This window comes from Pieris brassicae, chromosome 6 (genome assembly GCF_905147105.1).
Source record: "Pieris brassicae chromosome 6, ilPieBrab1.1, whole genome shotgun sequence".
In the NCBI taxonomy this organism is placed as follows: Eukaryota; Metazoa; Arthropoda; class Insecta; order Lepidoptera; family Pieridae; genus Pieris; species Pieris brassicae.
The window spans coordinates 1,104,172-1,117,404 of NC_059670.1; the positions used below are offsets into that span (position 1 = coordinate 1,104,172).

The 13,233-nt window shown below is 33.6% G+C and overlaps 1 protein-coding gene across 2 annotated transcripts in view; it reads left to right on the plus strand.

The window, feature by feature from the left end:
* LOC123710557 (terminal nucleotidyltransferase 5C-like) overlaps positions 1-13,233 on the plus strand; it is a 163,506-nt gene that overhangs the window by 23,749 nt on the left and 126,524 nt on the right. The window lies entirely within an intron of this gene.

Consider the following 13,233-nt stretch of genomic DNA (forward strand, 5'->3'; position numbering starts at 1 on the left):
TAATTATAAGTTTATAATAATAATACATACCTTCAATCCGTTTAAAAAGTGTTTTCTTAATGTGTAAAAGCTATGTTAACAAAAGAGCCCGATATATGGCCTAGGTTCTTTAGCCACACCGACTAATACATATCTATAGCCTTGAGAAACTGAATCCTTTGTAAATAGCTATTTTCATTAAGAAACTCCTTTAAATTATTCAGTAATTTATAAAGTATTCTTTCATACACAATTCACCAACAAATGTACGTACGGTTATTATGTGTGATTTCTAAACTAAACATCAACACTTTGGAGATAACCTCTATTTACAATTATATTTTGACGATAGTTTGCAATAAATACAAGACAAATTATGTTTGAATTTGTATTCCTACTAATTATAAATTATAACGATAAATTCAAATTGTAATTTTGTGCCCAATCTATAGGAGTCTTTTAATTTGACATAAAATCCAATAATTTATGATTACTTAACGAATAATGATGTGGTCATTAAATATCACTGGTTGATATTTTGCGTAGCATTTAATATAATTAGTGCGCACCTTCTGTGCATTGAAGTAATGTGCGTTTAGTATCTTACAAACTCATTACTTCATTAACAGCTTATTAGATCTAAAAAAATAATCACCTTTTTAGGTCTGGGCCTAGGATTTCTGTACCTGCTTCATGATCATTTGTCAATCTAATAAGCAATAAGGTGTCAGCCTCCTGTGCCTGACACACGCCGTCGACTTTTTGTGGCTAAGGAAAGCCTGTTTACTCACGATGTTTTTCTTCACCGTTCGAGTGAATGTGAAATGCGCATAGTCAGAAAGTACATTTGTCCACAGCCGGGATCGAAACTACGACCTCAGGGATGAGAGTCGCACACTGAGGCCAACACCTCTGCTCTACTTATTAGATCTAGCCTAGGTAATATCTTAATTAACCACTTATAGCTTGTATGAATTATATAAATAGTAACTGCGTAAGTGTGCTTATCTCTTAACACTCAAAGTCTTGACGAAATCAAAATTAAAGCTTAAGCAGACATACTTTCGTAGCTTCATTTACGAAAGTATGTCCGACATACCACCAACTTCTTCATACGGCATAGAGATATAACCTAAACACTGTGCGTCGTGACTTTTATAACCGGCCCATGAGCATAGGCTAATAAAATATCGAACGTACAATGTTATCAGTGCATCTGAACCCGCGACCTTCAGATTGCTGTGTTTGTAAAACGAGTTGATTAAACTGACGGCTCGTACCGTGACATGTGGCGAATGGACACGTGCGAGTTTACTTTTAAATATACGCCGAAATAGTTTATCTGTTCCCTAGGTTGAGGTTTATTTAAAAAAAACCCTGTGGCGGTACAACCTTTTAAGTAGGCCTTAGACTTCTTTATCCGTTTAGTGATAGCTTTTTTGCTTAAAGCCTTCCGTGTCTACACACCTATCGATTTTTGAGTCTGATTCAGAGTTTCTCAACCTTCTTTGTGCCCTGCTCCACCTTAGACTTTTTAAAACTGTGATATAATTTTAAAAAAATGTTTAGTTAAGAAACTGATAGTTTTAAGGAAAAATTACTAGGAAATTGTTAACACAATATTTAAATTTTCAAAATATAATGAATAACTGAAATTCAAATTACAAATAATTTTTATACATTTTCGAATAGCCCTTTAACGATTAAATAGGCAACATGTAGGGTACAGGCCCCACGTTGGTACCACTGGTCTAAAGTCAGACAGTTCCCCTTCGTGTTTAATTACTTTTATTCACTTACAAAGTGACAAGATAGTATTATATAACGGTTCGATGTTTAAGTTATGAATATCGAAGTTAATATTGATGCTGAAATCGCATCATAATATTTATTATATTAATTGATAATATATATTAACAAGATTAAAACAATTAATAGTTCGCGATTAATTGTGATCATAATATTTTTGTGTGTCAGAGTAGATATTTATTAATTTTAATCATTATGTATTAATATAAGCTTAATTTATAAATTAGGTGGGCTGGCTTAGAACGCGTCTTTTTTTGATAGAATTTTATTTGATTGTTTGATATAGTTGGTGTGGAGATTGATACAACGATTATAGCGGACATACAATGTACATAAAATTAATTTTATATCTGATCGGCCTCTGCTTGCAGGTCATGTGGGTTTTGTGTATTTACATTTTTACTTTTTGCTTCCTGTGTAACAATAATCTTACAATATAACACCATCCCTTTTTATACCATTAAAAGTTTTGTGTCTATAATTTTTATTGATTTACATAGAGAAAGATAATATATAATGAATATCTCTATAAATAGAATCTAAATGTAGTTATTAAAATATGAAAGCCTAAATCAGTCTAGACAAGAATAATCCGATGTGACTGAAAATGTTTTGATCTAATATTAAAAAGCTTTAAGGAGAAGCTTAATTGGAATTTTAAACTTCTACAAGTATAAACCATCTAAACATGGTTTAAAAAAAAAAAAGTAAATCAATGACGCTACAACCTTTTTAGGTCTGGGCTTCAGATTTCTGTAACTGTTTTATGATCATTTGTTAATCTAATAGGCAAGAAGGTGATCAGCCTTCTGTACCTGACACACGCTGTAGACTTTATGGGTCTACGGCAAGCCGGTTTTCCTTCACCGTTAGAGCGAATGTTAAATGCACACATACAAATAAAGTCCATTGGTGCACAGCCGGGGATCGAACCCACGATCTCAGGGATAAGAGTCGCACGCTGAAGCCACTAGGCCAACACTGCTAAACATGGTTTTAGTATATTTAAATCCAAAGTGTTGCAATAATAACCTTGTCTTATAGATTTGGATGTGCTTTTTCGAATTCACCCCTCGTGTTTTAGATGTATTGTACCTAATAATAATTTCTGAGACTCGATTTAGCTAACGCAATTATAACACAAGCTCAATTAAATTTATCAAAGTTTTTCAGCGATTGTGATGTGCCTAATTTTTTTTCTAAAGATTGATTCATTCTTTAATTTAAGGTCTATTACTACTCGGGTTTTTACTATTTAACCCATTGCTTTACAACGTGGGCATCACGCCACAGAGGAGGCAATTTGATTCTTCATCTTCTTCTTCTTCTAGTGCCTCTCCATTACTGGAGGTTGGCGGTCAGCTCGTCATACTTCTTATTCTTCGCCAAGCGCATCAGCTGTTCTATGCTGGCCACTGCCAGAGAATGAATCTCTGATATTGCGGAGCCACGACTTCCTCCTTCTGCCAGCGCGTCTTTTCCCCTCGACCTTGCCCATCATGATGCCTTTGATGAATTTGATTGTTAATGAGGCTATTTGAAAGTTCATTAAAATTATTTGTTTCAATTTCCTAGTAATTTCATCCTAAAACCTATCATTTACGTTTGTTTTAATTCAATTCATTTTTTTTATTATAAAAAATGATGTGTTTCTTTGGGTATGTGCGAATATTTGAAAGGCTGAGGTGGGGCATGGCAAAAAAAGTTTGGAATACACTAACCTATAAGTTGAACGTTTTGTTGCTGCTTAAACAAGTATATATAAATCATAAAGTATTTAATCAAATCTCTCTTTGCTCTGTTATCAGTAAAGGCTGTGGAAAAAATAATCGTATCGAATCGATAACGAATGATTATTATTTCTGATATTGCCTTGAATATAATACATAATGGATATTCTGTGGAACTACATAGACAGATAATATATAACGTTAAATAGCCAAGATTTCATCCTTATTTACTAATACAAACAAACAAATGAAGTCTGATTGTACACGATAAGCCATGGGCCTGACTTTTCCGCTTTTATTATGGATGTAATTACGGAGTTTTTTGAATTAAGCGATATATCCTTAGACGTTGAAGACGAGCCTCACAATTTAACTAAACATTAAAAGTGTAATATCTCTTATTATTTTTACGAATTCTGAAACAATTGTATCGCGCTTCCTGATTCGACGTCACTTAATGGTCCAATTTCGAATAACAATTATTAATAACATGTTGAACTTGGCTAAACGAAAACATTGGTGAAAATTGTCAGACTTATCTCGATAATAAAATGAATCTGGCTCGCTGCCAACGGCCAGGTGCAACAAGTAGCAAGTTCAAGGTCACGAGTTGTGTAATTCGATTTCACTGTTGCCAAAAATAACAGAGTAGGCCACTAACCGAGCTTTTTGTTACACCTGAGGGTCTGTATACATATGATTTTGGTGCTATTTGTGGATATCTTTTTTTAAAATCGAGACATGACAATATGAATGTGCATTTTAAGGTTCATATGAGAATACTGTACTGGCGTACTGTCGAATCAACGACACAACCTTGTCATAGGAGAGACCATTCGTTTTGCAAATATGCACATACATATAACAATCGATTTAATACTTTCTTTACTATATTTAGATATATACATATATGTCTAAACGTAGATCTTAACCTATAGTTTGAAACGCGTTATTTCTTTTTATCTGAAGATAAATTTATAATCAAATATTCGTAGTAGCATATCAGGGGGAATTAAATACATACATTATGAGAAAACTAAATTTGGAAAAATTATTTCCGAGAAACGGTTTAGAGCTGGCGGATAATAAACGGATCAAAGAAAAGAGTCTGCTCCAATTTCGATCGGATTTGTTCCCTCCCAAAGTGCACTTATTAAAGATTAAGGTTGGCGCCTGGTAGATAGTACCTGTGCCATGAGAGCTGCTGCTCTCCTCGTTCACAGAATAAGTATCGCAATACAGCGTGGTTATGCTGCCAGCGTTTAAGGTAAACAGTCACAGGGACCAAAGTTTTTTAAATTAATTATTAATTTCTATTTATTATTATGCAGGTAAAAAAAAAAATTTGTATATGCGTGTTGTATGTCCGTTAACGACGTGTCCTAAAATTTTAAAATATTCCGAATAACGTTTTTTATACATAAAATTTATTAAGAGCTTAAAACTTAGATTGTATAAAAGCTTATTTTTATTAAATATATAAAAATAACTTGAAAAGAGAGCTTAGGAACTACGAACCCTTTCAAAATGTATTTTTCTATTATTTGCGCAAACAGAATAAATCCAACCCCTTTTATCTATATCTCATTCACAAATCATAATCTTGATATGGACGTGTAGGGAGGGAACATAAAAGTAACATTTTGAAATGACAAGTTGAAGGTGCTTTTGTAAACGTGACTTTAGTCTTATATAAATAGAATGTACTTAGCGTGCTTCAGCGACGTGACTTTTGATTTTGATTTCTGTTTAATATTTGTATTAGAAAACCACGATATAAATATATTCTATAATATCTACTAAATACTGTTTAGTAGAACAATATAATCCATACGCGAGCTTTTCTAATGTCACAGTTGAATTATTATATTATCATAAATGTTATAGATACCGATAGATAACCAGGACAAATAATCACTCCATAAATGGTTAATTCCTATCATTAAAATTAAAACAAAACAGGGAATAATAGAAAGTAGATAAAAGATGTAAAAGAGCGGAGTTATGGAAATTGGAGGTTTATTTATAGAGAGGGCTAACGGGCTCATCTGACACTCTCAATGCCAGATGGCGAGCGAGTGCGTTGCCGGCCTTTTAAGAATTGGTACGCTCTTTTCTTTATTGACCCTAAGTCGAATAGATTCGTATAAACCTCAGTGGGCAGCTGGTTCCATATAGTGGTGGTGCGCGGCAAGTACAGCCTTGAAAAACGCGCATTTGTGGAACGACGGACGTCGATACCAGTGGTTGATATGAATGCTATTTTCTATTCTACCTCGAAGTGCGATTATGAAACTCAGCAGTTAATATCCGAATATTAAAAAATAACAAATATAAATTGAATTTTAATTAAACTTTGAGGGTAATAATAATAGTTTATATGCCAGAATACGGTACTAAAAGGTTATGGTGGTACAATCTGAAGATCTCATATTGTGCCACACATAATGGCGTGTAAATTTATCTTAAAAGGTATAGAAGTATTAAATTAACTTAGTTATTATTAATAAAGTAAATTACTTTCATTACCTTAAAGCTACGTTACGATGTTACTATGACCCTGGCGGCATAAAAATACCCATAAAATATTTATGAAGGCATCTAGAACAAGTATAATGGTAAAGTTTAATTGATACGTTATTATCAACTCGCATTAGTGGTGTAATGGAAGCCTTACTAGAGTAAATAAGTACGCAGTACGTTATGTGCCTCGGGGCACTACATGTACATACAACCTAGATTTTATGAGGGACCACATTTCAGGAGTATTTATTTATTGATACAGAAATTAATATAACATGATAACATAAATTATACTCGTGAACGGGTGATACTTGTGGTGAGTGGTCGTAGTTGAATTCGTGTATGCGGTGATGTCAGTTATTTCGACTATGTATTTGCGTGTTGTGCTCCTATTTCACCATGCCTCCTGCTGATGTAGGATCTTTGACAATCTGAGACAAATATATGTTTTTAATTAATTTTATTATTATTTATTACTTTGTCATGTAGAACATGGAGTAATGGTTGCAGCTCCTTACAAACGTTGTGTAATACAAAAAAAACATGTCGATTAAAAAGAGTGGCGGAGAGTTTATTGCCAGTTCTTCTCTTCCGTTTTATGCCCTTGATTTGAGAACTGGCAGTAAATGTAAAATTAGAAGCATTAATGTATTTTATTTTTGATGTTCATAAGTGTGTAAATTTTTGACTTTGACTTTGACTTTAACAAATAGGTAGAGAGAAACGGACCTTCTTCCGGTTAGCACGTAAAGCAGTGCCGAAATCGTAATCCCATCGGAGTTTACGAGTATGAGATTTAGTCTCTCTCTTTGTATTTTTATTTGAGACGAAACGAGTAGGTACACTTGAGTATTAACCGCCCATGGATGCAGTGTTGCTGGTCTAACTTTTTTCGATTCTCGTGGACTGGAGCTGGATTTGTTTAAAATAATTCTTAATTGTCTTCCGCATTGCAATTGGTACAATTAGTACACACCGAGTTAAACAGATTTTATTGTATTCATGCGAAGTAGTCTATTGATTCAAATGGCACAAATTATTGTTTTACTATTCAGTTCACTTCGTCACATTGCACTCATGGCGAAATGCCAAATCCACTATACAATTGTTCGTTACTAATAGTATGTAGTTCGTAAATACGATTCAATTGTCTTCATAGATGGCATGAATTCTTGTCATAATTTGTCTAGTATAAGAAAATATGTATTTGTGGAATCTTCAATTTAGGAAAAAGTTAATAATATTCCAGTACCTTTGGGCCTTGTTCACAGATTACATATTTTTTATATTTGTTTATTTAGTCTGTGCCCGATGCAATTCCTCAATTTATATCTCCATAAGACCAACATAACACACACGACTTCTCAATTCACAAAGATTACCTAGTATTACATTAAACTCTTTAAATTTAACAGTTTCCATCAATTAACCCTAACACGCCAAGTTTACGTTTACTACCCCTCAATAAAACTTTACAATGGAGTTTCCAGAATATTCTATCTCTTTTCTGATTGGTGCAAACAGATCACCCCTCCCTCTCGCACCTACTGCAACAGGTTTTCCAATGACCTACTTTATATGTCAAGGGCAAAAGAATAAAACAACAAGTGATTCCAGATTTGTATCCTTATCTTGACAAAGTACGGAAATAAATATATATTAAAAACAGGAATTTTTGTACATTTGTTATATTGAACATTGAAAATTTGTTATTGAGCGACACTGCAGCCCATGGATTTCATTGCCAGAATTGCCAGATTAAGATTTGAGACGCTCTTTTCTAGAAATAATTCCAATAACATGTTCGGGGATTTTTTAATAATCTAATTAATTTGTTTTAATTGTTTATATATCTATCATATAAACAATTAAAACAAATTAATATTGATAAAAAAAAAAAACAAATTCGTTAATATACGTTAAAGTTATTATGATAAAGACTACATAATAAAATTTGGAACGGGGATATTGTGTAGTAACTGTTCTCATCACCAATGATGATTAAATCTGTATATAAGCCTTACTCGCTATCAAATCGGCGCAAGTGAAATTTGAAGTTTTTGTAAAAAAATAAATTTAAAACGAATTTAATGAGGTGTTGAAGTAATTATATCTATTTTCTCATAAGGATGACATAAAGGAAAATGTCGGCGACAATTTGAGACTCTCTGGTTTGACTCCCTCGCTCTATTCTGGATTTAAAAAAAAACATTCTCTGGATGTAAATCTCTTAAAGGCTCTTCTTCATGGCAATCTACTATCGCCCTACTTAGTGTAGAAGTTTAAACCATTTTTCTAATGTAAAAAGTAGAAACATTTCGGCCTTGCAATTATCAATTCATAACCTGATTTCAATATTTAAAAGAGAATTTCGCAACACGTGCAAATGAAATTATAGCTTTATTTACATTCACAATTGCTCCGTTCAAACTAAATTTTTCGAGATTATCTAATAAAAAATTTGTTCTAACTAATATTTATAAATATTTTTAAATTAATATTTTTTACGACTACTAGTATTTTATATAGGTATAACTTAAGTAGTACTACTTCTTCTTTACTCTTCATTTCTGAAGGTCGTATTAGTGGCAACTTCCTCCAGATGGTCCTTTACTTGATCGGTCCAGCGTCTTTGTATCGTCCTCGAGATATCGTGCCCTCCTCTCTGCCTGTAAAGATGATGATCTGCGTGTTATATTTACAAAGAAGTCTGGATGTTGGTCATAACTTGTCGAAAGACGATTTTTACCTGTAACCGTCTTAGTACTACAAAAGATGTTATGGGATTTCGTTTCACATTTATACCACGGGTCGGACGCAGGAAAAACATTTTCCATTACTAGGAAAATTATTTTAGTTATCCACGTTCTTCTCCATAATATGAAGATAAATTTTCATAAGCACGTCAAAACTGTACAAGTTTCGTTTTCACGCTTCGTCGACCATTGAATAAAATGTGTACTGAAAATATATTATGAAATACATAATTCATCGGGAACCATTTTCTCGGTCGACTTGTATTTTGTAAAATAAATCTAATAATTTCTAACATCGAAATTATAGAAATGGTTTTTCCCGTTTGGAAATGCCGAAGAGTAAATTTTAAATCTCCCCCTTTGTCAGGTTTTTATGAAGTCGACTTAGGGCAAGACAAGAGCGCATAAGGCCGGCAGCGCACTTGCGAGCCCTCAGGTATTAAGAAGGTCCATGGGCGGCGGTGTCACTAAACATCAAGTGAGCTGATCTATAAAAAAGTCAGTTAAAAAAAAATGAACAATTTACAAAATGTAACACAGGCTTTACTGTTTCACTGATGAATAACGCTTGACGAAGAAGATACTCACTTCGATATTGTAGGAAACTCTTAGACGTGTCCCACTTATCTCCATAATCTCTTAGGAATTTATAAGCCGTCATTACGCAAGTGATAACAAAATTCAATCTAAATCATTTTAGCCACGAATTTGTGATATTCTTGTCTCTGTTCTAAAACTACACTTGGAAATCGCTAAGCTGATTCGACGGCTATTATGGAAAAAACGACTCGTACAAATTACCTGTGGTATTTTGATACAGCGCCCGTTAATTAAGGCGTTGCAAAGCAATAAATACAAATATAGCCAATGCATAAATCACAGTATTTGTTGTGAATAATTAACATTTCCCAATATTCTAGGACTTTCGCGCTGAGCAATAATTTGTTGTCAACATAGACAGGTTTTATACATAATTCTATATAATTTGTTAAACCGGTATGGGGTTCGAAATACTCAAATTTAAATCTTTACAAAATCGAAAAGTTATTGTTATTTATTTTCTTAAAAATATATATGTAATAAATAATATTAAGTTTACTTTGTTCTTTTGCAAAACTGCAAAAGCTTTACTACTTATACAAAATATGACTGAAGTATTTCCGAACCAATTCGACTGAGGGTCCTTCAAGAAAAGAGCGAACCAATTCTTGAAAGGCCGGTAACGCACTTGCGAGCCTTCTGGCAATGTCAGTATATGGGCGGTGGTATTACTTAACATCAAGTGAGCCTCCTGCCCGTTTGCCTATTACATTAAAAAAATATATTGTTACGAAAACCATGACAACTGTAACACAAAAGATTTTTTTTATAATAATAGTATTATTTGAATAAGATTTCTTTCGTAAAATCATAAAACATCGTCACTTAATTTTATTTTCATTTAAAACCTACAGGGTGTTATAAATTTAACATGTGTGTCTGTGGCATCGTAGCTTCTAATCGAATAGACAGATTGTGATGAGGATTCTTCTTAGAAATTGGATGTGATTAAGAAGGTTCTCAGCTAATAATAATATTACACCCATAACGCCCATTTACTTTACTTTCAAACATTTAAACACTAAGCTTGTTGTAAGTTATTTATTATTTAAAATTGTATTAATTAGTAAAGAATTCCTCTTTTCATCGAATTTTATTTATACTGATAAAAAGTTCTTTTAGTTAAAAGGAAATTTCTCATTCTCCAAGACGTTTTGGGTCGCAGGGCCGTGAATGAGTGTATTTCAAATGTATTGTTTAGTTCAATAAGTAGTTTAATAAGTAATACTTATTTGTCCATAATAAACTTTAAATTTCTACGCATTTATTTCTACAATTTGTCATTAATAAAATTAGGCTATAATAAGTTTTCTGACGAGAGTTAACCGATATATTTATTTGTGCCAATATAGACTTTCAACAGCTTTATAGTACGTTCGTGCTTTGAGTGCTTTAATTTGACATTTCTAACTTAGTCTATTTCAAATATTTGAAGTCGGAACTTGACTGAAACACTGACCCACACGATTAGTTGGGGAATCTTGTCTCCAATCACATTTAATTTTGAAATTCCATTAATTTGTATTATTTAAAAGCCTTATTTGCGTTAAACGACGATTTAAAAATATATATTTTATGGTAAAATAAAAGACCTGCAGCTTAGTTTCATCATCGGACGGCTAAATACAAAATACCATCCGTAACACCACCTCGTTTCACAACTGAGCGTTTCTTAAGGCAGTGTTTGCGGCGCACCACCACTATGTGGAACCAGTTGCCCACTGAATTATTTCTGTACTAATTTGACTTAGGGTCGTTCAAGAAAAGAGCGTACCAATTCTTAAAAGGCCGGAAACTTGCGAGCCTTCTGGCATTGTGAGTCCATGGGCGGCGGTATCACTTAACATCAGGTAATCCTCCTGGCCGTTTGCCTCATTTTAGATAAATAAAAATTTTTATAGAGATGGACTAAGATAACAAGATTGATGTTATTCTTAAAAATCTTGACGCAGACAGAAATGTTAATGGGACTTACACAATAACACTACAGATTATGTATTACCCGTCGAGGATTGCGCTAATAAGTATGGGTTCGCTTTGACCCTTCTAGCATCAATACTTTATTGGGTAATCAAGTCGAATGTGCTGCTTACTTATGTACTTTGAAACTACTAAAATTATTTACCTACCAACCGTTTAGAGACCGCCGACCGACAAATAAACTTGATCAAATTTTAGCTCTAGGGTGTTCTTATGGGTGCAAACGCTTCGGGTATGTGATTTTTTACGCAACATTTTGCACGGCCATAATTGTTTTACATAATATAACATAGTGTGGGTTAAAAGAGGATGTAATTACAAAGGGAATGCTTCGGTGTTTTTTATAAATTCTAAGTTCGTTTGTGTTTCGAATAAGCTCATATGCTAAACAATTATGTTACACGGAAGACACAAGGAAATGGCTGTTTGATACCTTCTTCGTTCCTTGCATCTTATTACACGGAAGAGAGATCTTAATTTTAAATTGTATCAATACAAGTTTTTGAATTATAAATTATACAGAGCAAGTGATGATATACATTTAACAAATGTTTGAATTCCAATATAACCTGGAGTCTCAGAAAGATAAGAAAGAAAACTTAAAACGAACATTGTACAAAACAAGTTAAAAGGTTTCTATTACTGTAATAGAGTTAACATTTATAATTTGTTTAAATTAAGACAATTATAACTACATACAGAGTTAATAAGCGAAGTTGCTTATGTGGTTTGGCCATATAGAACGTATTGTTACGAGCTAGGGGATCGGATAGAAAATGCCGTAGATTTCTTCAAGGGTTTATTTATTGAAAAATTAATGAGGAATTTATGAGCACAAATTAATCGCAGAGATGCACTAATTACACACACAAAAACAATCACTTATTACTTCACTTATGCACACTTCACACAGTACTTTATCACTTATATTCACTTTATTCGCACTTTATCGCTTCGGTGTTTCTCTCTTGTTATCGCATTTCAAACTAAAGGCGACTAGTCGCGTTTCGGCTTGCTTATATATCCCTGGGAATAATTCTAAACAATATTCGAGAACTTTCTAGGCGGGCTTGCTACTGAGTAGCGATTACACAATTCTAGAACGTCTACACTCTTTGTCTCTTTCGCACGTTACTCTGTCCTTGTCGTACGGCGTTCTAGAGTGCTCAGTCTAGTTTCGGGACAGTTCTGATCTTCTCTCTCTCTCTCTCGTATCATTTCGTCCTTGTCTCACACCTAGAAATTTGGATCTAGAATATTCCTTCATCAAAGGGTTATACCTAGGCCTGAAAACGCCTGAAAACGGGTCTCCTGAAAACTGCACCACTCGACTACACATGTTCTGAAACTGACTGAAAAAATGTTTCAGCTTCCTGAAAACTAGGGTAACATTATGGAAATTACAATTAACTAATATGTGATTGAGCCTCTCCTGAAACGGTCAGAAATCATATTACAACCTGCTGAAAAGTTCTCTAACTAGTGAAAAAATCTAGAAACATTGCAGTCGACCCGTCTTCGTAACAGTATGTATGAGAAGCAGTTAACAAGTAGGATATACAAGGCAACCGTGGAGAACCTGGATTAAATCCAAGAGATACTAGAGAAGGGACAAGTTAAAAGTACCCATAACAGACGAGTATGCACGGTGGATGTCATAAAGGTGGATGAAGCGAGAGATATATATCTGGACCGTAGCAGGTGGAGATCCGTCGTATCTTTTTACACTACGGGAAAACCTGTGATAATATTAATAAATGACATTTGTTGTACGAGTTCTTTCATGCTCAATAAGTGTTAAATCGTATCAAGGTTCGATAGTAGCTGCTATTGATGTCAACTACAATAACGAACTG